General features: G+C 41.4%; 1 long non-coding RNA gene across 2 annotated transcripts in view; it reads left to right on the top strand.

The window, feature by feature from the left end:
• The first annotated feature begins 6,086 nt into the window (after positions 1-6,086).
• The window catches only part of LOC311517133, a 39,071-nt gene continuing 20,488 nt past the window's right edge, over positions 6,087-24,669 (top strand). The window contains exons 1-2 of one of the 2 annotated variants that reach the window (XR_014710609.1): positions 6,087-6,191; positions 24,382-24,454. This is a non-coding gene — a long non-coding RNA (uncharacterized lncRNA). The remainder of the gene's footprint in view (positions 6,192-24,381; positions 24,455-24,669) is intronic. The other variant, XR_014710608.1, reaches the window with a different exon arrangement.

Raw genomic sequence — 24,669 nt, 5'->3', positions numbered from 1 at the left:
CAGCTGTCAGCTTAAGCTCAATATGGCTAAAAACAGACCTCTCAATCTACTTTTCCTTCTTTTCACAGTCACAGTTCAGTGTGAACAAAACCTCCATCCTCCCCATCACTCAAGCCCATAACTTGTGGGTGGTCTTTGACTTGGCCCTCTCTCCAAGTCCTTATGTTAAAGTAGGTATTTGACTAAAGAGAAGGTGTCTGTTTGGCATACAAGAAAAGGGAGACTGCTCCAAGCATATTGTTCTGGATCTGGTGGTGTTTAACATCTTTATTAGTTACCTGGGTGTAGGAATAGAGAGCACACTGATCAAATTTGCAGATGACACAAACCTAGGGGGAGTTGTGAACACTTTGGAGGATAGAGCTAAAATTCAGAGGGATCTTGATAAATTGGACAACTGGGCTACAGAAAACAAAATGAAATTCAATGAAGACAAATGTAAGGTGCTACACTTAGGGAAGAAAAACCAAATGCACAAATACAGAATGGGGGATAACTGGCTTGGCAGCCACACTGCTGAGAAGGATCTGGGAGTTGTGGTGAATCACAACCTCAACATGAGACAGCGATGGGATGCTGTTGGAAAAAAAAAAAAGAAAAAAAGCAAATACAATTTTGGGTTGCATTAACAGAGGCAAAGCATGCAAGACACGGGAGGTTATAATACCACTCTACTTGGCACTGGTTAGGCCTCAGCTGGAGTACTGTGCCAGTTTTGGTCACCAATGTATAGAAAGGATGTAGAGAAACTGGAGAGGATCCAGAGGTGAGCGACAAAGATGATCAAAGGGATGAAATGCAAGCCACATGAGCAAAGGGTGAAGGAATCGGGTAGGTTTAGTTTGGAAAAGAGGAGATTAAGGGGGAACATGATGGCAGTCTTCAAATACTTCAAAGGCTGCCTTAAAAAATAAAAAGATGCAGAAAAGTTGTTCTCTCTTGCAACAGAGAGCAGGACAAGCAGCAGTGGGTTCAAACTACAGCATAGCAGATTTTGATTAAATCAAGAAAAATTTCCTGACTGTAAGAACAATAGGACAATGGAACAGACTGCCTAGGGAGGTTGTGGAAGCTCCTTCACTCGAGGTTTTCGAAAGGAGGCTGTATAGCCACCTGTCTTGGATGGTTTAGACACAACAAATCCTGCATCTTGGCAGAAGGTTGATTAGATGACCCTTGCGGGCCCTTCTAACCCTATGATTCTATTGGACAACATGGAAGAAAGCATAAAACTAAATAACTGAGCAATAGATGGAAAGCAGTTAGTCAGAGCAAAGGGAATGAGATAAAAAGGGATGAGCAAATGAGTGCAATGATACAAAATAAGATTTTTTAAAAATGAAGATACCAGGAGCTATCTAGGCAATAATCATGTTTATCTTGACAGTGACTGTATCTCAATACACTGCTATTAAGTACCATGATCACTGTTGTAAAGAACTGGAAGTTGGGCAATATCTAGAGATTCATATTCACAGATTTTAAAACCAGCTGGGATTATTAGATAATCTGTATATCATTGGGCCCTATATCATAAGCCCTTAAATTTCACCAGGTTACCCCGCTATTGAGCCCAATAACTTGGGCCTGACTAAAGCATCACTTGTGATCGCTAAAACATATCTTTCAGAAAGCCATCCAGTCTTGATTTGACTACATCAACAGATGGAAAATCCACCCTTTTCCCCTGATTCTTTACTCCAATGAGTACTCTAACTTCACTATTAAAGTGTGTCTTATTTTCTAATTTGAATTTGTCTGGCTTATACATCCAAGGCTCACATTAGCTCTTTTTGCCTCAGCATCACACTGGGAGCTGGTGTTGAATTGCTCGTCTCTTATAATCCATACGGTAGAACCTCAGAGTTATGAACACCTCAAGAATGGAGATTGTTCATAACTCTGAAATGTTCGTAACTCTCAAAACATTATGGTTTTTCTTTCAAAAATTTACAGCTGAACATTAACTTAATACAGCTTCAAAGCTGTATTATGCAGAAGAAAAATGCCGCTTTCCCTTCATTTTTTTTAGTAGTTCACATTTAACACAGTACAATATTTGCTCCCCCCCTTGCAATCTCTGCTGCTGCCTGATTGTGTACTTCCTGTTCCAAATGAGGTGTGTGGTTGACAGGTCAGTTCATAACTCTGAGGTTCTACTGTACAACCTTTTCAGAATCACTGCTTTCCAGGATATAGGCCCTCATTCTGTAGGTATGGTAATGTATTCCTAGGTGTATAGCGTCTCATTTATCTGTATTAAAACATTTTTTTTGAGTGGCCCAGCTTACCAAGCAATCCAGATCACTCTGTATGACTGCCCTGACCTCATCATTATTTACCATTCCACAAACAGTAAGTCATCCACAATTTGTATCACCAATTTTATATTTATTTTCAGATCAGTGATGAAAGTGTTGAATAGTATCAGGCCTACTATCATTCCTTGGGGAACACCCCCATTCAGTGAAGGTTTCCAATTTACAACGACTTTGTTATCTGTTTCTTAATCCATTTAAGATGTGCTGTATTGATATTGTATAGTGCTATATTTTTTAAATCAGAATGTCATGCACTACTAAACCAAACCTCTTACAAAAGTCTAAGTATGTTACATCTATGCAGTTACTTTATGAACCAAATTTGTAATCTCAAAGAATGAAAATTAGGTTTGACAAGATTTATATTCCATAAACCATGCTGACTGGCATTATATTCCTATCCTTTATCCAGTAAATCCTGTATCAGCTTCTCAATTATTTCCCCTGAGGTTGTCAGGGTAACTTGTCTATAATTACTTGGGTCATCCCACTTGCCAATTTGAATATTGGCAGATTAGCAATCTTCCAATCCTCTGGAATTTCCCTAATATTTCAAAAATTATTAAAAATTAGTATCAGTGGGCCATGGATCTCCTCAGCCAATTCTTTTAGGACCTTTGGGTGCAAGTTATCCAGACCTACTCATTTAAAAAATGTTTATCCATAGCAGACATTGTCTAACATCCTTCTCAGTTACTAACATACTGGAAAAATATTTCATCCTCATAAGATATGAGTGCATCATCCTACTTCTTTCCAATACAAAGCCAGAAATACATACTGAACACTTCTGCCCTTTCTGCATCATTAACCATTTTACCTTCTCCATGTTGTAATGTGCCTATACCATTGCTAGGTTCTCTTTTCTTCCCAATGTACTTTAAAAAGCTCCTCATTGTCTGTAGCCCTGCCAGCCTCAGATTTTTCCTCTTTCCTTTTATATTGATTGCTATCTAGCTCCCCTTTTTCCATTTCATAGATATTGCTTTTTGTTTCTAATTGATGCCTTCACTTTGCCACTGAACGAGGATGGGCTTTTAGCCAAAATTGTCCTTTCTTGATAGCGTAATAATGGCGTTTTGGCCATCTAATAATCCTTAAAGAACTCCCAAATTACATTTTTCTGTCTAATGTTTCCTCCTAATCAATAAGACTCAAAACTTTCTTCAGCTTTAGAAAGTTAACCCTTTTGAAGCACCAAATATATACACATGTTGCTGGCTGGGATTGTCCTCCGTTTGCCCATAGTGAATGTTATCAGGCCAGGATCACAGGTCCTTAGGCAACCACCAGCTTCCAGTCCATTGATTAATCACCTTTATATATCATAATGAGATTAAAAATAGAGTTACCTCATGTTGGGTGCTTATTACCTTTTGTGTTAGAAAAGAGGAGCATATCTCAAAACCATATGGAAAAGCTGTACAAGGTAGATATGTTTGTCTGAACTCATCCATCCACTTGCAGTGTCCTATGGGAAACCAGTTAGTGCGTTTTATGGAACAAGTAGTTTTCTACTGAATGAAGCAATATGTTTTCTACCTTTGTAATAGATCCAGGTCTGAAGTGGGAACTGCAAGTAACAAGACATTTGCCAGCTGGCCTAATTCTTACCATAGGCTTGCATAGCTGGAGCTAGGGACAACTTAAGGAAATCCTCATCCGGTTCAGAGCCAGTTCTACACCACCTGGTTCTGGCCACAAATACCCTGACACAGGAGATGTTAGGGCAGGAAGGGGGGCATTACCAGCAGTGAGGCTGCTCTAAGTTCTCCAGGAGCTGAAGTGGCCCCAGTTCCCCAAGTGTACATCAGCCAGACCTAATTATCTTACCCTCTAAATCCATTTAAACACCTGTGATTGAATGGATGGCAGCAGGATGAAGGAGTAAATGTATGAGGGCCTGCTATAGCAAATGTAAAGGGCCCTTAATATAATCGGGCCTGGGTGTTTGGAATTCAGCAGGCTGCAGGAAGGGGTTCCCAGGAAGATACTAAGTGACTTTCAAAAACTGGATAAAGCCCTTGTTGGTAGGGTCAAGTGTATTTTGCGAACTGCTTGAAAAACATAGGGCCAAAGTCTACTCTCAGTTACACTGGTGTAAATCCAGAGTAACTATTCAAATCAGTGAAGTTTTTCTAGATTTATACTACTGTAAATAAGGAAAGAATTTGGCCCCTTGCCCAGGATACTAATGCCTTCCATTCCCACGCTACTTATGTCGTAACAGGCTAGTCTACTAACCAACAGGCTATTAATGTCTACACCTCAAAGAAAGCAGCAGGACAGAAATCTATTCTAAGTATCTCTCTCAATAAATGTTTTTATTCTGAACATCCCTCTCCCCTTTCAGCAGCACACGAGCTCTGCATTTGGATTGCAACAGTCAGTCCCTAGTTGATTCTTTTTTTGGCAACCAAAATAAAGAAGAGGAACTAGTCCTAAAGCACTCCAAGTCGTCTAATTTTCTCCATGAGCTGACACATCTCTGAACGCTCACAACAGCAGCAGTAATTGCCTGCACGTGAGATGGAACTGGGGTAAAAATAACTTCTCTCCTAGGAACACTTGTTAATTATCTGTGGCAGAGAAAGCAGGTCAAGTATGCAACTTGATATTATGACGTTCATTCAGCTACCACTGTCTGAAGCAAGTGACAAGTGGCTGCACATGCCTTCCTCAAATGCTCCTCCAGTACAGTACAAGATGTGAATGAATAATGAGCATGTAAAAGGCTTCCTGAAGTTTCATGGGGGGGGAGGGGAGGGGGGAGAAAAACTTTCCCTAGCTAGACAGAGAGAGGTGAGGCTCTCTCTCTGCTGCATTTCAGATTATTTGTATTACAATACTGTTTCTCTTAATAGGAAACACACACAAAAAAGAAAAACCCACCACCACTTTAAGAAATTAACTGCTATAAGTGAAGGGATCTTTCCAATGCAGAAGCAGGCAGCACCCTTTTGAATAACAAGAGCACTTTACTTTTGGCAGCTAATGGCCCAGACCCTCAGCTATGAACAAGGATTTCAAAGTGCAGCTTGGCATGGGCATGTGCAAAGGCTGCTTTAACACACTTTTGCACTCCCCTGAGCCTGGGCTGGCTGTGCCCACAGCATTAGCTAGAGTGCTGGAAGGTTATTCTAACTTGCCCTGGCTGCCACCAACCCCAAGGAGTCAGTAAAGCAGCGAGGGATCCATAGAGCACATAGACTACCATTTTCATCAGCTATGCCCTCTCTGCCAGATCGAGCAAGGGGATGTGGTGTAGGAGCTGCTATGTTCTGTGCCCCTGGAGGCATTCCCTACACTGGGGTGAGCCTCCTGTGACCAGTTATGGTGGCTTTCAGGCTCATCTGAGTCTGTAGCCTCAAGAAGCTACACCATAGCCCAAAATCTCTAGCATTAGGTCACAATATTGAGAGAAAGGATATAGGTTGAGTACCCATGTATTTTTTCAATCTGGACATATTTAACCTTCATCCATTTCTGTATAGAACTGCAAAAAGTGGGGGCGGGGGGAGAGAGAAGGTCATACAGGAATATGTAACCCCAACCCCTCCACTCACATTTACTTTCACTGCTGAAAATCTCAGGTTTCCCCTTCACCCTCATCATTATTCTAATATCTTGTTGCTGAGAGACTGGTGGCACAAGCAGAGATGCTAAATGAAAATGTGAGTCAGCCACAAGATTTTGCAAAGATGTGGGTTTCTAAAATTAGAGCGGAAGAAACAAACGCTTTCCAAGGAAAGGGGGTGACAGCAGAACGTTATGGCATGGCAGTTGCAGTGCTAACGGTGGAAACCTCATTCCATGGCCAAGCAATAGCAGCAGAGTTTTTAAGGCTCTATTCGGTGTCTGTGGTGGAAGGTAAGAACGCTATTTCCTTGCACTATGTAGTAAATTCAAAATCCAGAGAGTGGAGCAATATCCTGCAGGCTTCGACACTGTGCTGAATCTGTTCTGCCTCTGCTCCGAGACAGAGTTAAATATTTCTCTTTAAAAGAAGGGTTCTAGCTACCAGTATTTCGTAGACAAGTCTGATCACATCCAAGTCAGGTTGATAACTTTCATGATGGCAGATGTCCCTGGAAAGGACAAATGAAACCTCTCCTCTGGTTGAGTTTCAGTCGGCTTCACTCACTGAGGCTTTTAAAGTACTGAGGGAGCTTGGATCTGCTCACTGGAAGCTGGATCCATGCCCACCTTATAGTTCGTAAACTTAGTGGAATGAATGTTGGGTCAATTGGGCAGATCAGGATGCCAAAGTAGTAATGTTTATGACCATGGTTATCAACTCTTCTGCCCCTCTACCTTATCTAGATTTATACTGCTCTCATACCATTGCGCTTGGACACTATGATTATCTCTTGATGCCAGTGACCCTGTTGATGAAAGTTATTGAAAAATTAATGGTGACAGTAACACCAGCATCACCTGACATCCTCAGATTTCTTTGATCCTGGTCATTCTGGCTTTTTGGGGTTGCAGAAGGCTGGGAAGTTTGGCTAGTTTAGTGTGGTAAAGATATTTCCGGCAAAGGAGAGAGGATAGGTATTGTCACTGATTCTCTTAGATACTTCCACCTTTAATGCCTTTGACTTCAAGGTTTTGTTGCCTGGTCTGAATATTGCTTGGAAGAGAAGGATTTCATTATTTTCATCTCCGGTCTTGGCTACAGAAGGGACTTTCAGTGGAAAAATTCCTATCATTGATAACACCAGTTCAGTTGAACCAGTGCTAGCCTCAGTAGGACCCCTATTGTAGACAAAAGTCTATCAAATTCTAGTATTTTTGCCAGTCAATTGAAACTCCTCTTCAGCTGAGCCAAGGAAAGCAACAGTGGGATTTAAGTGTAAAATTCCATAGCATAGGCACAGCCTTTGAGAGATACCGGAAGATGGTGAGCAATTTCTGATGTGCTCTGAGGGCATGTATGTTGCTGTCTGTTGGTTTCTCTTCTACCACTGCTTTTATTCAAGGTTTTTATGCAAGGTTCTTGAGCAACACAGCAAGATGTGTGGGCTGTGAGGCTATCACTATGTGGATTATTTGCAGCTTTATGGCAGTGTTTTAAAATTGAACTTGGACAATGCTTTGCTTTCTCAGTGTCTGGCTAAAAGAAGAAGATTTGGCCAACATTGAATTGGTTGGTGTTCAATCCATAAAACAGAGGTGGAGCTAGAAGGCTGGGAAAAGTCATTTAGGGAAAATGAAGAGGAAGGTGTCCACTTATTATTGAGGGAACCTGTCCAATTTTGTCTGACAGATCTAGAAATTGGGAGTGCTGTCAGTTCTCTGGATTCCAAGGTATCAAGAGATCTTTTTTCACATGCAAATATCACAGTAGTCGACTCCAGTGGTTACAAAGAAGAGAACTACTGTAATGTACTCTGCATAGGGCACCTTTGGAAGGCCACTCAGAAATAGTACAGAATGCAGCTGCTGCAGCATGGTGCAATCTGCCTTCTTGATAAGATTAGCTGCAGGAAAATTATACATACAAATCATTCAAAGACCGCCCGGGCTTCTTATTTCCTTCTAAGTGCTTTTCAATGTTTTGACATTAATCTTAGAAACTAACTAGCTAGCTCTCCATGTGCCATGGCAGCTGTGTCTAGCTGAGGAACTGTGGCTATCAGTCTCTCTAGTCTTGAATATCTTTGTCCTGGGACCATAGCCCCACGGGCATTGGTTGAGGACCCTCAACCGTGGAATTCAGTGCTCATGGTGGTCCTCCACAGGCCAAGGTTGTTGACCTTCTGGAGCGTTGCTGTGCTCTCGGAATCTGTAGCTGGAATAACAGTCCCTTAGGGGTGGATACCAGTCAGGATTACTTTAAGAAGTCTTGAGTCCGCATTGATTTTGCTGGGAACCTAACTAGTCCATGGATCAGAGATGTGCAAATGGTAAGAAAGCAACCTGTACCTCTCCCTCTCGGGTCCTGCACAAAGCCAAATTCAGCCACACTGAGGAGGCTGAGCGCTGAATTGAACCTCAAAGATTTTTATAATTTTCATTTCTTGTGAATTGATGACAATGCTTCAAAAATATGTTAAGTCATCTGCAAGAGATGGCAGAATTTTTCCTGAAAGGATCTCGAGTTTCCTTACTGCTATTATATTGCTTCTATGCCCCCTGCACAAACTTCATGTTCAGAACGAAAGGATTTTCAACTCAAATTAGCAGCTTTCCAGCTTTGTGAAATGATAACATGTGCCAAACAACTCCAGAGGGCAATAGCTAGTAAGAGCTCAGAATAGCTTTCCTCCATTTTGAAAAAAAAAAATACAAGAACATTAAGCTTCCAAAATAGCCATCCAGGAAAGGATTTCAGAGCAGGTTGCACAGAGGCATGTGGCTGTCTTACCCTGTCATAGTCTAATGCATGAGAGCAGGCAAACTCTATTTATAAAAACTATAGATGTCAGTGGAGTGCAAAGACTGAGGCAGAAAACAAATGGAGAGGAGAAACAATTCTGCACTACAGCAAAAGTTGCCCTTTGTATTTCCCTGCAGAAAATATCAACCTAGATCATGAATTGTGCTGTGTTTAAATTAAAGATAACTAGCACATTTTTAAATGAACTAGCTGTAGGATTATGCAGTGAATATCCCCAATCACATAGGTATAAGAGAGGCATTTTGCATCTGCTGTCAATTATGTTAAGCATTCATGTTTTTCTTCATTTAAGTTACAGTAAATGCTGAAACCTCCTCATACCCAGGAGTTTGGGTGTTTAGTGCATAGACTTAATACTATGTCATTACAAATACGTGCAGATCACCTTCCAGGCAAGATACCAACAGATTTGACCGATTTGAGCTCAAGAGGCAACAATATTGTATGACTTCAGAAGAACACAGGAGTTGCTATGCAAGATGAAACCAGTGGTCCATCTTGTTCAGAAGGGCTGGTCTACACTACCGCAGTAAGTGGACCTAAGTTACGCTACTTCAGTTACATGAATAATGTAGCTGAAGTTGACATAGCTTAGGTCAACTTACTGCAGTGTGTTACTCTTCTCAGCAGCTGGAGTGCAGGAGTCGACGGGGGAGCAATCTGCCATTGATGTAGCAGGTCTTCACCAGACCCACTAAACTGACACCACTGCATCAATCGCAGCAATGCTGATCTACTGGTAAGTGTAGACATGGCCACTGGTCTTGGAAGCAGCTAGTATTGACCACTGTTGGAGGAAGGTACAGGAAAACTTGTGGTAGACAGCTATGTGATAATCTGCCCAAAGGAAAAATTTCCTCCTAAAACCCCTGCAAAAGCCCTGGAGTATGAGGATTTGTAGCCCTACCACAAACTCTTGGTGTTTTACAGTTTGCTGTTGTAATTCTGGATCTTTTTGTTTTCCATATTAGTGTCCAGTTTTTTTGAGTCCAGCTAAACTCTTGGCCTCACTGATATCTTGTTGGGCAGGGGAAGTGCAGTCCACAAGTGGAATAAGTATTTTACTTACTATTCATGCTACCACCTGCCTTCTATGCTTTTGTAATCACTGTTAGAAGTTATTGTTGTATGAATTTCCTTGGTTGACATTAATTGTAGCTAATTATCACATGTAATTATGGTACATCTTGTTAAGTACCAATAAGGCAAACAATTGTAATGAGCAATTATGTAATTACACAATTATTTAAACGGAGTGATTATGCAAAAGTTCTTATTAAGCTTTCAAGTAAGAAAGAAAGCAGTGGGATTGGCTGCTACAGAGTCAATTTCACAGCATACATGTTGTGTGGAAGTCTGACATTGGAGGAGTGTTTAATAACGTTACAAATTTTAAAAAGCTTCCTTTTTTTCTTGCTGATTCTTATGAATGAAGTTATTGCCATTTCAGATTAGATCAGTGACCCTTATATAGGTTCAACTCAACTGTATCCAGTACCTTGAAGCATTGGGAAGGTGCAAGAATTCCCATAGTGGACAGATTATGAAATAATCTGCACAGAAAGTTTTATACTAACCCTTTGCATTAGTGGTTGGCTTAGCCCTAACTTTTCAAATCTTATCTGATGTTACTGCTTCTCAGTGAGATCTTGTGACAATGGGATTTCCACAGGTTAACTGTGTGCTGTGTAAAAATAGTACTTCCTCTTTTTGTCAGTTTAAAAGTTACCTTTCCATTCCATTTACAGTCACCTTCCTATATTGACAGAGCAAATAGAAGCATCTTATTTACCTTCTGTACACCATTTGTTATTGCACATACATCAAGCATGCTGCTTACTATTAATCTCCTTTTTAAACTGCATGTTCCCAGTCTTTTGCTATCTTGATTCCAGCTTTTGAACGCCATTAAAAAAAAAACTATTAAATCTCTAGTATTATTAATGTGTGTCTTGGCCTCATTCTGGTAGGATTATATACTCTCTCTGCTGAGACTGTGGTCCATCAATTGTCCCTGCCTGGGAGATATCTGTGGTGGGAATGGGTATAAAATAAATTCACACCCACTTATCAGAACACTAGAAGTATCTAAGTCAGTCTAAGAGAGAGTGAAGACGGAGTCAAAATTGGTGCCACTTACATATTTGCAGGTAGGCAAAAGAAGATTTGAGTAGCAAATTGTTTTGCCTCCCCCAAATATATTTAAACTCCACCAGCTTAGACTCCCCTTTGAACTTGGTCTTTTGTCTCAATACACGATTGTATTTAGCAAAGTACATGTTATATAATTTTTTTAACATTCGCTTTAATAAAATTATCAAATACACAGGTTAAGAAAAGAGTGTCTGTACATCTGGGTATAGTGCTTAGATTATCCAAAAATACAAAAAAGTTTTAAAAGTCATAACCTACATAATCAGCAGTAACCCAAACTGAGATGAATAAATTTAACAATACAGTTTAGATATTAGTACTACATTAACAACCCTCCCTTAAGAAAATGTTTACTTTGAATTCCTCCTGTGGTTAGATTGGCTGCATGTGTGTGTTCTCCCTGTGTGCTGCCCCAGCTCTGTGCAGACAGCTGGCACAGCAGACCTCGAGTGAACCACCCAATGACCAAAAGTTCAATAAGGTCTGAAGGCGCCAGGCCAGGTTTATTGTCGACAAAGCACGGTAATAGCACCTAACTAACACACGTATGCCCGGGACAATGGATGCAGCTCAGTGAATGGCGGGACTTTCCATTCCCCCCTTGGCTGGGCAAAGATACTCCCTCCGAGATACATCTTTATACCCTGATACAAACAAGTTACATATTGCCTCCGATATAGTTAGTTACCACCACCTGACATGGCTACTTATCACCTTGTACTTGTTGGTTTGATCAAAATATCTCTATTACATACGGTCTTCCTAACCTTACCTTTTAGGAGAGGTCAGTGTGTTCCTGCTGTTCTTGGGGGAATGTTTTTATACCATCCTTGATATCAGGATGTTCTGGTGACACTTGATATCAGGATGTATTTGCATAAGTACTCTGTGCTTAGCACTTCTTAGGAATGTGTATTTCTGCAACATAAGCCCTGTTCTTGCCAGATTCTGTGAGCAGGTCCAGCCTCATACCAGGCCTCTGATACAAAGGCTTAAGTCTCAGGCTCTCCTCCTGCTACACCTCCATCTCAAATCCACATACAAATCCAGACTGCTGAACGATGAACAAGTCATGTTAAAACACCATAGAAACTTAGCCAAAAGCAAATTGTTTAAAAAGGTGCTACCGTTTGCCTCATTATACAGTGGTGCATCAAAGCCATATGCGTAGAGACAAGAGCCTCTCAGAAATATGAATGCCAGATCCTTAGCTGACCTAAATCAACCCAGAACCAAGAATTTACCCAGAAACCCGGCTAAGGAGGTACAATCTATACATGACAGATTTAACAGGTCACTTATAAGAAACATGATTCTTGGAATTTGAGAATGTTAATTCTATTTCTTTGGCACATTTCTGGGAACACAGGGTACCTCTAGACTGCAATCATAGGACGGGAATGCAGCTTGTGTATACATATCTGAGCTAGCTTTAATCTGGCTAGTTCAGGTCCTGGAGTAGTGAAGCTGTGGCAGTGTGTGCTTCACTGTGGTCTGTACAAGCCTGCCCCGAACACTGGGAAATTACTCTCGAGGCTAACCTGAGTTGAAGTCCATGCTGCTGGGGCCGTACTGCTCGAGGACCGGAGTTTGCTAGATTAATGCTAGTTTGCTCGGGTGTGTGTCTACATGAGCTGCAGGCACACCCTGTGATTGCACTATAGACAGTCTGTCACAGTGAATGACTCCCAAATTGTTGAAGAACATGAGCTAATGCTTTGTAGTGCCAAGCTTTCATAACCAGCTAGCACTCTGGCATACTCTCGTGCTCTCTCTCTCTCTCGCTCGCCTCCTTATGACAAATAAGCAAGCTTTTTTGGAACCTTTTCTCACTAGACCATCCAGTTGTCTTTAATACAAAAGTTCCAATCCAGGCCTATTGAGGTAACATTTTGTAACAAAGACACTCCCTCAAAGATGATGAAGAGAAAGATAAAATTAGAGAGAGAGAGAGGTTGGAAATTATGTATCCATGCACCACTTGAACGTATTTTGCCTGATCTATCTTGTCCTTTACTGAAAGCAAACAATTAGGCCGACCTGAAAAAAAAAAAAAAAACTTCCATAAGAATAAAGGAGGCTCATAAGACTTTTCGGATTGAAAGCCTATGAGAAATGTTTTTTGTTCATTATGGACTTGGTTCAAAGGCCATTGAAATCAATGGGGGGGGGGGTGAAGACAGTCATTGACCTCTATCGGCTTCCAACTAGGTCCTATTTGAAAACTTTACATGGCTTTGTTCATTTTTAAATAGATGTGACCAGGTAGCCAAAGTATTGGAGGCAACGATCCCAAGCTTTGGTGAAATTCTGATCCTCAATTTAGCTTCACAGTGGGCCAGTCTCCATAGCTGTCTGAACCCTGACTGTAAAAGTTTGGATCCAGATCCTAATTTTAAAAGTGTGTAGTTTAGACCCATTTCCAATCTATGTATTTGTTGTTCAATAGTGAACAAGAATAAGTGGTTTAATTAATTATCATTATTGACTCTTATGTAGGTGTGACATGGTTTGCTTTTCGTCTTTGAAGAGTGTGTAACAAGCTGGTTTGTTCCCCCTGCCTCCCCAGTGCACAGATACAAATTTATCTAAGGGGTTGAGTATAAAAAGCCAGATCCTCCTCACCTTACTCTAGTGAGTAGTTCTGTTATCTTCAATTCTCTCATTCATCTTTCACCAGGAACTCCAGATCCACTTTTGGTGATTTTGATTTAAGCCCCAATCCTGCCTCATAAAAATCTATGGGAATTTTGCCATTGATTTTAACTGGAGGACAACTCAGGACTGATAATATAATAGCAGGACCTTATGGGGAGCCACTGAAATCTATCTCTCATCTTACTAATGTAACCCTTCTGCCAGGCCAAGTAGATAGCAGCAAGGGCCGGGTTCAATACACAGGGGTTCCCTCTCATTAAAGCAAATGCAAAACTGGCTCGAGCCCCCACCCAGTGACCTGGGAAAATCTTACACACCCCCTGGGCGCCTCAAGGAGGCAATACTTCCCCTCTCGCAAGCACAGAGTCTTGGTGTAGTAGAGAATCTTTAATAACATGAGGCAAACAACATCAGCATTAAATTGGGGAAACACCACAACTAGTGTTCATTAACCAAACCATGAACACTGACCCACCCCAGAAAATTTGGGCCACATCCTTTCCCTCAGGCTCTTGAGTCCCAGAACCCAAACGTCTCTTGAGTCCAGCAATCCACAAATCGCCCAAAGTCCAAAAAAAAAGTCCAGCCCCGGAGTTCAAAAGTTCACCTGCAGAGTGTTACTCCCCAATCTGGCTAAAATGTGCCTGGGTGTGGGGGAAAGAGGTAAGGGGCACCTTACGTGTCCTGAAGCTGACTGCCCCACAGGGCTCTGCTCCGCTCCACCACGACCGGCTCCTCTCTGCACAGCTCACCGTCTCACGACCGGCTCCGCTCAGCTCGCCGTCTCACGAACACACCGCTGTCTCACGACCGGCTCCAGACAGCTCGCCGTCTCACGAACACACCGCTGTCTCACGACCGGCTCCGGACAGCTCGCCGTCTCACGAACACACCGCTGTCTCACGACCGGCTCCGGACAGCTCGCCGTCTCACGAACACACCGCTGTCTCACGACCGGCTCCGGACAGCTCGCCGTCTCACGAACACACCGCTGTCTCACGACCGGCTCCACTCAGCTCGCCGTCTCACGAACACACCGCTGTCTCACGACCGGCTCCACTCAGCTCGCCGTCTCACGAACACACCGCTGTCTCACGACCGGCTCCGCTCAGCTCGCCGTCTCACGAACACACCGCTGTCTCACGACCGGCTCCGCTCAGCTCGCCGTCTCACGAACACACCGCTGTCTCACGACCGGCTCCGCTCAGCTCGCCGTCTCACGAACACACCGCTGTCTCACGACCGGCTCCACTGCACACTAGAACTTCCGGCTCCCCACTACTTGACACAGTGCTCAGTGATTTCAGCTCTCAGTGATTTCAGCTCATAGTAGTGGGAGCCTTAGTGCTGGTGCACTTTAAGGCTGAAGTGAATTCAGCACAATACCTGTAACAAAACTCTTAATAGACCCAAAATTAGCTCTGACATTCCACAGTGGAGAGAGACAGAGGTGCAATTGGTGCTTCAGGCCCTCACAAAGGGGCCTACACCACCAGGCACTAATACCTGTCTCAAGTCTCTCTCAATTCACAGAGTTTTGGAACCCATGTCCCTTGCCTAGTGAGTGCTACTCAGTTGATGGTGAGTCCTCCATCATAACAAAAAGGCCAAGTACAGTTCCAAGCACAGTTCCCATAATCAGGGTACTAACAATTTATTCTTCCCGCCCCAATAACAGAGACACTGGGGATCCCACAGCAGCCAAAGTGACGATTTGGGCAGTTATGGCCTCATTCTAGGCGGGGTGGGTGTGCCTATGCAAATGAGATCAGCCCCTGAAGTTCTTTTCCACAACTTGCCACACCTCACCACCAGATGTCAGGGTGGAGCCCACCCTGTCTCTGCTTACACTAATAAATACAAAAACAACCACCACAAAACACATGCACACACAGGAGTGTACAGTCCCTTCCCTAGATAACATCTATACAGGCCTTTGAAAAATGAAATTCAGAGTTGAAGTTAGAATTTTGGATAGCTTCATTACAGTGGCCCTCTGTCTGGAAGCCTCAGAACCTTACTATTTTGCACATAGAAATAGAAAATGAGACAAGGACAAAGTTTGAGCCTTAATGAATTGCCTGGTGTCGATTTGCATACAAGGTGTCCTGAATCCTCTTGTGTAAATTGAGCCATCAATGAAGTAGTGCTTAATTTAACTTGACTTAACCTAATGTGGCATATCACATTATAGTGCAACAGATGAAACTTTGTGAGGGAAAAGTTTCCAGTGTTAGAACAAGCAGCTCACTACCTACCCACAGATACCAATAAAACACAGTTCTGGGGTTCACACTAGCAAAATCCTGCATTTTGCTCTGGGTCCCTGGTGCAGCACACAGATACACAGGGCACCAATTTGGTAATTTTTAGCTGAAACCTGAGAGAAACCATGAAAGCGCTCAAGGTTTCCCCATACAAGTGTCAAATACACTTACAGTTAGAAGTAATGGGGAGAGAAGTAATGGGGAGAAAAGAACACATACACAAGAATTACATGGTTGGGAAAATGGCAAATGCTGGAATTAAGAAATATGCAGTGACAAATTCAACTAGGAGAAAGACCAGTATGTTTCAAAGATTAATTATTGTCATTGTAACAGAAGAAGTGAAGCAAGTATTGTGAAAGATTCAGTAGTAGCAACCAAATGTGAACAATAGATGTTAAGACAAATTCTAGTATTACTGTGAATTCAGCAAATGCTCTAGACGGAACATAAATTGGGAAGAAGTCATTTAATACCAAGTAGTAGTTGGTAAGACTAATTCAGCCAGGGACCACTGAAAAAGTTATTTTTAAGATCTAAAATCTCTTTTGTACAGGAAGCACTCATCTTAGAATACAGATTTCCTTAATGTTCCTGAAGAATTTTCCCCAAAAAAAATCACTTTTGTGCAGGCTTTTCAACAGAAAAAAAAAATAGAGGGATAAGAAACCTACCTGAAAGAAGACAGAACCCTATTTTGGTCCTTTAAGCAATATATAAATAGAAGCAGAAGCACTGTGTAGTCTAAGAGACTACATAGTTATTAGGTGCAAGTTTACGTATTAATGAATGGTTAACTATTTATTTAACATAAACAGCACAGTAGTAAGGATTGAACCCAGGACAACTTATGGAGCTAAGGGAATGAGCCTCTGAGTGCCTAAGCTCAAAGACACAGTTCAGTTAACTCAACTTCTAACTGGTCCACAGACAAGTGTGAGTTATATACAGCACTGGCTTTCAATATTCAGATGTCACTATGCCTCCTAGAAACGGTTTTACCCCAGTCTCAATAGTCCATCAGCAGCCCTCCCCCAGACTCAATAGTACTTCTAGTAGTGCCAGGGTACCCTCCCCACCTCTCGGAGGGGGAGCCCACCCTGGGAACCAATCTACCTTAAATCCAAGGTTTCCCTTCTCCACTATTTTCTTGCACCACTTCATACAGTTTCTGTTGCTGGTCAGACTTTATTTGGCTTCCCCCTCCACCACATACCACGGTAGACAAACCCCTCCTTCAGAGTCCATCACTAGGCCTCCTCTCTGGCCCTTACCTAGTTTCTTCTACACATCCTTTCTGGACTACTTCAGTATACAGCCATTGCTAATCCTTCCCCCAGTTCCTGGAGAACTTCACAATACCAAAGATCCCACCAACTTCCTCTCTCCTACTGAAAGCAAAGCTTCCTTTTATAGTTCCCAGCAGGCCTAGCGCTCATTCACCAGATCTGTCACATGACTTGGTGGGGTTGAGAAAAACTAGGTGCAGATTTTTGTTAGGACCTGAATCCCTTAAAGACTCAGCTCATCCTGTGACAAATACCATACTGTAGCTGTTGACAATGCTTTCCAAGCAAAAAAGGCCCATGGATCTTACAGCCTACATACATACATACACACACACACACACAAAAATACTAAGATAAAAAACATTAAGGTTGCAAAGTCTGTATCCTCCTCCTCCTCCATCATAAGCTCTATCAGATGCCTTGAGTAGGTCTGAAAAGGCTACAAAAATTCCATCAGTGTCTCACAGAAGCTCTGCCTTGTTCCTGACACAGGAGTGAAAGTGCAAGCAAGAGAAGCTCTTCAAAAGGTACCTCCATCCATGTTGCTGGCTCTGGTCACTGGGAGCACACAGACCAGAATGGCTGCTCCGCAGGAAGTGTTGGTGGCTTCTGGCCATTCTGTGTCTGCTGCAAATTCTGTAGTGGGCTGTTCCTCAGGGAGGACATCAAACAGCTCCTCTGAGTACACCTCCCAAGATCTGCTGCTGCTACTGCGTCGAAGCCTTTGGTGGGACCAATTTCAGCAATAGAGTCACTTAGCTGTCCACACTTGGCCCCTGCTCCTGGCTTCCATCAGTCTCCATGCTGGATTCTGGGGCCATCCCGGCTGACCAGATCATCGTACACCCCTGTTGACTGTGTGCTTGGCCCAGTGCTCAGCACCCAGTCAAATGCCTCATAAAATGGGCACAATGTCAGCAAGTTGCCCAGGGTGTGGTGCTGGTCCCTGGATTTCCTATACTCAATCTTGAGCTGCTTAACCAGTCTGATAAATTTGCAGCATTGCCAGCTTCTTCACTATGTTGGTATGCATGGTCATTCCTGGTCCTCTTACTGAAGTCCACAGTTTTGCTGGACTTGCATCAGAGATTTACCAAAATCTGGCTGCGTTCCTGTGACCATGAAGCAACACTTTGCCAAAGGCTTGTTCTGTTCCGTCTCACTGCAAACACAGAAGGCTCTCCGACGGTGTGTTTGCAATTCGGTAGTCAGAAGACAGTGAAAGGGTTAAACGCTGACTCACTAAGCTGCTGCACTACACCAAGGAGCATGGTAGGCAGGCATTGCTTCAGTTTTCACTGGAGTTGATTGGAAATTCTTGGGACAAAGAAAGTTGGCCCATGGGATACTTTTGGCAGATTCCCAGAATCCAAGTTGAGGGGCTGCATCTACACTTCAAAAGCAAAAGGGCTTGAACCCTAGACCCTGGGTTGACTCAGGACTTGGACCCTCCACCCCTGTAGGATCCTAGGACCCTAAGTGAGCCATTTGTGTGTAAACAGAAAGGGGGGTTGGGCTAAAACTTGAGTATGAGCCAGGGCTTACATTGCAGTGTAGACATACCCAGTGCTGTCTCTGGGTAGTAAGATAAAATCAATCAATCTCAGAGCATATTTTATGCACAACAAAAACAGCAGAGAGAAAATGTTACCCACTGTCATATCAGTCCAAAAAATCATCAACAAAATCCCAGTGAAATTCAGAGTTCTAAACTCATAAAAATCCCTTAATTTTAACATAGCAACCCATCAACAGTAGAGCTGGTGAATGGCTTGTAATGAATAATTCATTTGATGAATCTTTGCCAATTTTTATATTCTGCAATTGTCTGCTGTCAGACTGGGATGACCTCAAAAACATTCAAATAATTTCTGCAATTAATGTTTAGGCTGTAGCTTATTTGGGATAGTCTGTATTTTCAATTTGAAAGTGATGCTCTTTTGACTGGACACACAAATCAGATGGTATATTTCCTGCTCCCCAATTGTGAATGTGACTCCCCTTTGTGAATGTGACTCCCCTTTGTGAATGTGACTCTTAGCTTCAGGTTTTCTGTGAAAGTATATATGATCAGAAATTCAAAGTTTACTGTTACCTCTTCTGTAACATCCACTTACAACTTGTTTAAAGAAGCTTCCTGCCACTAAACTCATTCATTAGACTAGTCTTCAAGACCTAAATGGTCTTGAACAAAGCCACATTTAAAAATTTGAAAAAGTATTTGTGGAAAAATGTTTGTGGTATTCAACCAGCTCTACTCCACACTCACATCTCACTCAGATCAGCTGAATATTTTCAGCAGGCAGGTAGCAATGAGACAAAACTTCACCATTCCTGTGAGATTTGCAACATCCTTTGCAATTTCTTGCTGTGTCCTTACCACTTCAAACTATTCCCTCTCTGACCTCCTGTATCTGGCATGGACGAATACTGCAAAATTTAAAATCTAGATTCCCAGCTAGCTCCATGAACAGCAGCTCAAAAAGTCGTCTTGTGATGCTAAAGCTGTATTTTCCACAGCAAGCAAGCAGGATTTAGGTCTTAGATTAAAACATTTCATCAATACAAAGTTTTAAACTGCACAGTTGAATCTGTATTCCCAACTAAGTGAATGTTTTTCCACACAAAAAACCCACAAGAAGTCAGCAGTGGAAATGGCAGCCTAATTATGCTAGAACAGAATTGCTCCATTCGGATTCGTGTTCTATTTTATCTCTTCTGAACATCTTATAAAAATACATGCTAGTATGACATGTACAGCACATATTTATATGGTCTGTCATCTCTAGAACCATTTCTGAGCAAAATCAAGCCCAGATCCGGAAAAGCATTTAAGCACCTAACATAACTAAGTAGGTGAGGGACTTCACTGAAACTATTCCTGTGCATAAAGAATGCTCATATATCTTAAGTGCTTTGCTGAATCAGGGTTTTAAATAAAATGCACATACATTTGCAACAGCAAATGATACATAAATGATCTTTATGATTGCAGAACTACAATAATGCATGTTTTATTAAATCTACACACTTTGGAGATGGCAGATTCAGCTAGGGTTTCACACACTTTGTCAGGACAGAACTTCCAAAGAGATCTAATTTAGTTTGCTATTAGCATTTGACACTGAGTTTTGCTGACAATCTAATCTTCTATTTATTTTAAATTGACAGAAAACTTGAGTTTTGCAGCAGCACAACTGTGATTTCAAAAATGTTAGGCTCCGAGGTATTGGACTAATTCTGACATTATTTAATATCAAGATTTGAGACAAACATTTTGCATTTTTGTTCAGGTGTCTTAAAAATAATAATCAGATATTCTATTGTCTAGATTCCTATGTACTGGAGGTGCATTCCCACAAAGTAACTGCAGTCACTCTGTTTTAGGGTTGATGCTATGGCATAATGCAAAATACCAAATACTAAATTTCTACATTGTATCAATGTAAACAGATTTTACAACATTCATAATAAATTTGGCACACTTGTGAGTTGTTTGTTCTTATTAGCAATGACAGATTTGATTACAAAAGACATTGTCTGTGTGATTTGAAGTGAAGGAGACAGGACAATATACATTTCTTCTTACTGATTTCTGATCATTCTTGTGCTGTTGGAGGAACAGGTTATTAAAAAGTATGAAGAATATAACAAAATGTAGATGATCAAAACAATCTGAAGGAGTTAATATTGTCAAAAATGTCATTAATATAAAGTCTCAAACTTTACATACACACACCATAACAATACATAGAGATGTAGTTATAGAAATATATTGAGAAAATACATAATGGTGTGTTGTGGTATAAAGATTCTATTGGCATGCATTTGGTGTGGAGGAATATTGCAAATCATTCCAGACAAATCAACCAAAGATAGGATTTCTGTTCCTATTCCTTCCAAGTTTACACCAGTCCAAGGTCAGGTACAGGCAAAGTTCAGATCTGAACTAGTGACAAATTTAAGATCTAAAGTCTGTGGGGATAGAAATGGGGAGTAAAGGTTTTCAAAAATGGGACCCTAAAGTTAGACCTACTCATTCTTCCACCCCATCTCCTTCCATTTATGTTTATTATTAATTGTCATCTAGTCTTATGTTGTCTGTAAGGTCTTTGGGGGAGGGCTGTCTTACTACATTTGCAAAGCGTGTGGCATCGCACAGCTTTGATCCTGCCTGGGGGCTTGTGAGTGTTACTGCAGTACAAATGACAATCATAACAACAAGTCAAATATCTAAGAACAAAGTGACATATGCAAAAAGACTCCAGTGAAGGGTACAATAAAAGGAATATATATATTTAAAAGCCCATCTGTGGAAAATTTCAGGAAGGGAGGACAGCAAAAACAAAAAACAACCAACCAACACACCAAGTCTAGAGCATTTGGGCCAAAACAAAAAAGTCTAGACAAGGAATCCAGCTCTCTTTATTGTGAAGATTTTATTTCTGCACTGATAAAGTGACAGTGCTCAGTTTTAGGATTTTTTTCTTTTTTACTTGTTCTGAAAGCGTGATGGATGTCAAAGAGCATTCTCAAAGAGGAATAAGTGCAACAAGAGAGAAAATCCAACACCATGGCATTGCAATAATTACAGCTAGATAAGTCATTTCCTGAAGATGAAAAGGAAAGTCTCTTTTTAACGTTAATGGCTTCCAAAACAATATCATTTCTTAGCGTTTTTGCCTTCAGCCCTTAAAGCTGTTTAATTACATGTTAAAAACAAGACACAAAGCAAATTATGAGTGTGAAAAACACGTTTGTCCATTACCCATTAAATAAAGCACATTTGTGTCACTGGATCTTTGGGGAATTGAAATGTTTATTTGTATCAATTCATCTGATTGAAATGAGGCAGAGGTTTGTGTAGTGTAAATAAACTCAGAATTAAGGAGTTAGGCTCCTAACTACAATTTAAACTTTTAGGAGTTTGGAGCTAAAGGTACCAAGACTTGATGCACAATCCCTTAGTAGAACTATACACGTGATACTAAGTGGATCATGAGACTGATCCAAAGCCCAGTGAAGTCCACTGCAGTCTTTTCTATTGATTTCAGTGGCTTTGGATCACATCCAGGTCTTTTGACAAAATTAGCTGTGATGCCTAAACAAAATGAGTTTGGCAAGGAACAAAGGTGCCCATGATTGCACTTAAAGCAGGGTGGAGAATTAATTGCATTTTAGAGCAGTTTGGGTTTTGGTTTGTTGGTTTTTTTATATAAAACTTGGACACTACAGATTTAAACACATTAGCGTGTCCATAGATTAGAAAGAGCAAGAAAGGCAGAATGCCAAAATAAATAAATAAAAAGATCAATCACTTGAGGAGTTATGTATGGATCTTACTGATCCCAATCATCTATTGAAATGTTAGTAAAAAGACTACTTACCATCTGGAAGATGAATTTCATAATCAGTTTTAAATATTGGAGGCCAAGGAGAAATGGAACATGATTCAGAGACATGGTGATTCAAGGCCTTTCACCTCTGCTTCAGAGCCACTCCAGAGTCAACAGTGACTGGAAGTTACCATCTGATGGCTATTTGGATCACATGCAATACTTTGTTGCTTGCAGTGTCATTCCCAGTGTACAGGTTAAAAAACAAAAAACACGACCAACCCACTCCTTTTTGCAGTCTCAGTGGAGAGCGTAAAGACTGAATAGTAAAAATGGGGAAGCTCATATTGCCTAAATTTGAATCCACTCAAATGTCATGAGTTCATGATTAAGCAGTGGATGAGCTTACTAGCGTTGACGTTCCATCCCAGGCTGAACAGTTGCTTAAGAATGTATCTGCATAGAGACAGTGTTGTCTAGTGGCCAGAGCAGGGTAGTGTGAGTCAGGAAAATTTGTTTCGGTTTGCACTGTTCCCACTGCTTGCTGTGTGACTTCAAATCGCTTCCCTTCTTATTCCCTCATTCCCTCCCCTCTCCACCACCCCCCTGCAAAAGACAGATAACATTTGCCCACCTTCTTGGATGAAAAGCACTAGAAGAGTCCAAAATAATATCATTGGCGGGGGGGTCACCAGGCAGGGACTCCAATCCTCAGGGAAATATATAACTTGGAGAGGAAGAAGGTTCTGCTGTCCCCCAGGCCCCAGAATCTGGACCTTGATAGCTAGGCTAAAGCTCAGGTCCTGAGAGAATCAGGCCCCAATGGGTGGGATTTCTCAGTACTTAGGGGAAGCCCTGCAATATGGACTTTGGGAAAAGGAGCATATCATTTGATGTGGGAATCATCCTTTTTCACCATACGCAGGAAGGGGCTCACTTGACAGGAGATTTCTCTGCTCTCCACTCCGATCCCTGCCAAGATATTAAGCTCTCCAGTTGGAGTCTCTCTTCTCCCATTAGCAATCCCTTTTTTCCTGCCTGGGGAAATTTTCTACCCCTTTATCCCAACACCCACCCACCTCCAGTCCCCAATGGAAGGCAAGAGTCAGTGATTGTCACATGCCTCCTTCCCAGGCAGGTCACCAAGCTATTTCTCTTTCTTTCTCTCCCTCCCCCCAAACATTTTGAAATATTTTGCATAGGTCTACAAAACCTTCAACTTTATAAGGTTCATCCACTCCTACTGCATAGAAGACTCATCTGCCAGTTCATCCCATAAAGACGATCCCTCCATGATTTAGGCATATCAGTGGGACAACATGGTCAAGGTTTTGCTCCTGCTTCCTTGTTCTGTAGACATATAAAATACTTCAATTTGCAGAGTAGTCAGTCCTGCTCTGAAAGTTTGCTAGCACTAAACTCACATGGGGGGAGGGGGGAAGAACTGAAATGGAGCAAGAAATTGTCACAGTCCTGATAGACTTGAAAGAGGCTTGTTGTGAAAGCACAAGAACCATCAAATGGTGTACAGTTTTACTGGAGATATTTTAGTGACTGATGACTGTGGTAAACAACGTCTAATTATTCCATCATCACAGATAAGACTAGTTTTAAATTAAGAGTAAAGACATGCAAAGCTGGATTTTAGAAATTTTATGTTGTACGTTGCATGTTCTTCAGAAACTTGTTAATCCATGGACATAAGAACCTCAGGAAGGTAATAAGCATATTTTAATCAACTTACCCCTTCCACATTAGTATTTGAAAGGCATTATATCGTATGGTAAGAATGATCTTAATGGGGTAGATCTGTTTTTAATCATGACTTTAAAATTGTAAATGAAAATTGTGAGGTATTTCTATTATGCTCATGTAGACTTAAATCATGTAACTACTGTAAAAAGCTAATGAAACAAAATTGATCTATATTACATATTTTCTCTATTGTATTAGGAAGTAGGACTGAAATAAGGATGGGGGGCAGGAAGATAGTAGCTGAGGACTGTTTAAAGATTCATACAACGAGGTAAGACTATATATAATCAATGCCTATTCACTCTGGGCTGGAACCTAACACCCCACATTGTCTTGTATCTTACACCATAAGATATTCTACTGACTTCAGTTGAACTTCTTGTGGAATAAGTGACTAGGTGAGTAAGGGTATCAGAATTTTATCCTCTATATTGCAAGATTGACTTCTTTGCTATAAAAAAGTGTTTGTGTGTGGTGGATCATTCT

This window comes from Lepidochelys olivacea, assembly GCF_965140295.1.
Source record: "Lepidochelys olivacea isolate rLepOli2 genome assembly, chromosome: 2".
NCBI lineage: Eukaryota > Metazoa > Chordata > Testudines > Cheloniidae > Lepidochelys > Lepidochelys olivacea.
The sequence above is the reverse complement of the archived record's forward strand: the minus strand, read 5'-3'. Positions and strand labels throughout refer to the sequence as shown.